The sequence below is a fragment of the Notamacropus eugenii genome, chromosome 1 (assembly GCF_028372415.1).
Source record: "Notamacropus eugenii isolate mMacEug1 chromosome 1, mMacEug1.pri_v2, whole genome shotgun sequence".
Classification (NCBI taxonomy): Eukaryota; Metazoa; Chordata; class Mammalia; order Diprotodontia; family Macropodidae; genus Notamacropus; species Notamacropus eugenii.
This window is the reverse complement of record NC_092872.1, coordinates 113,594,903-113,596,865: the sequence shown is the minus strand read 5'-3', so window position 1 is coordinate 113,596,865 and position 1,963 is coordinate 113,594,903. Positions and strand designations below refer to the sequence as shown.

Genomic DNA, 1,963 nt, shown 5'->3' with positions numbered 1-1,963 from the left:
TCCTCCAATCCGTTTCTCTGTAGCTTCTGCTGCTCTAGAATTTGTTGAGAGTTCTTCTTTACAGGTATTTTATGGGCTGTGGGGTAAGAGTTAAGCATATGTGTATCTTTCTACTCTACCATCTTGTGGAAACTTAACACTTCTAAAATAAATATGCAGTGGTCTCAGGCCATGGAAGAGGTCAAAAAGGATTTTGAAGACCAAGTAAGAGAGGTGGAGGAAAAATGAGGAAGAAAATGAGAGCAATGCAAGAAAATCATGAAAAGCAAGTCAACAGCTTGCTAAAGGAGACCAAAAAAATACTGAAGAAAATAACACATTTAACAATACTCTAAATTGGCAAAAGAGTTGCAAAACGCCAATGAGGAGAAGAATGCTTTAAAAAGCAGAATTTACTAAATGGAAAAGGAACTTCAAAAGTTAATCAAAAATAAAAGTTCTTTAAAAATTAAAATGGAGCAGATAGAAGGTGATGACTTTATGAGAAACCAAGAAATTACAAAACAAAAGCAAAAGAATAAAAAACAAATGAAGAACATGAGAAATATCTCATTCGAAAAACAACTGACCTGGAAAATAGATCCAGGAGACACAATTTAAAAATTATGAGAATGTCTTCTAACCCAAGCTGAAAGAGAGGGGAGTGCGTAAGGAGAAGTTTTCAGGAACATGGCTCGTACCAAGCAAACTGCCTATAAATCCACCAGTGGTAAAACCCCCAGGAAGCAGCTCTGTACAAAAGTCACTCACAAGAGTGCACCTTCTACTGGAGGGGTCAAGAAACCTCATAGCTACAGGCCCAGGTACTGTGGCTCTCTGTGTAATCAGACATTGTCTGAAGTCCACCGAACTTCTAATTCATAAACTTCCCTTCCAGCGTCTGATGCGTGAAATTTCTCAGAACTTCCAAACAGATTTTTGCTTCCAGAGTGCTTTGCAGGAGGCAAGTGAAGCCTAAACAGTTTGGCCTGTTTGAGGACACTAACCTATGTCCTATCCACTCCAAACGTGTCACAATCACGCCAAAAAGATGTCCAGCTGGCACGCAGCATACGTGGAGAACTTGCTTAAACTCTACTATGTTGGGAAACATTTTTCATTCTCAAAACAGAAAAAATCTCTTCTTCCTGTTATTGCTAGTTTTGAATTTCAGATTTTTAAGAGATATTTATTTTATTTTATTTATTTTTCCCATGGGGCCAAAATTCACACACAAGTAGTGGCCAGTTTTTCCATTTTCATTTGTGTGTGAATTTTGTATGTAAATGCGAGGACATAAAGCCTTAATGGGGTCAAAAAATGTTTCCATGAACAAGTTTCAAAGATTCAACTTTATAACAATTATAAATAAACCTGTTAAATTTGTCTGGACAATGTCAGTATCTGAATTTTTTTTAAAAGTAAATTTCTTATTGAGCTCAACTAAATGGTGTTTGTAGCATTTTTATCATATGGTAGATTCCATTCATTCACAATCAATTTAGTATGAAAATCTATCTTACACTACAGGGAAGTAGGGGAGAAAAGATAAGTTGGATGGAGGGGTGATGGAAGGGAGGACAAATGGGTGAAGGGACCAGTTAGAAGTAAACCCTTTTGAGGAGGGACAAGGTCAAAAGAGAGAATTGAATAAATGGGGAGCAGAATAGGTTGGAAGGAAATATAGTTAGTCTTATATAACATGACTCTTATGGAAGTTGCTTGCAAAACTACACATACGTAGCCTATATTGAATTGCTTGACTTCTCCGTGGGGATGGGTGGGGAGAGAGGAAGGGAGAGAAGTCAGAACTCAAAATTTTAGGAACAAGTGTTCGGAATTGTTTTTGCATTCAACTGAGAAATAAGAAATAAAGGTAATGGGGTATAGAAATTTATTTTATCCTACAAGACAAGAGAGAAAATGGGAATAAGAGAATGCAGGGGGATGATAGAACAGAGGGCAGATTGAGTGATTGGGTAAT

General features: G+C 37.1%; 1 pseudogene; it reads left to right on the top strand.

Annotated features, from left to right (window-relative positions):
- The first annotated feature begins 669 nt into the window (after window positions 1-669).
- Window positions 670-1,071, top strand: LOC140523783 (histone H3.3A-like; annotated as a pseudogene).
- Window positions 1,072-1,963: the final 892 nt, after the last annotated feature.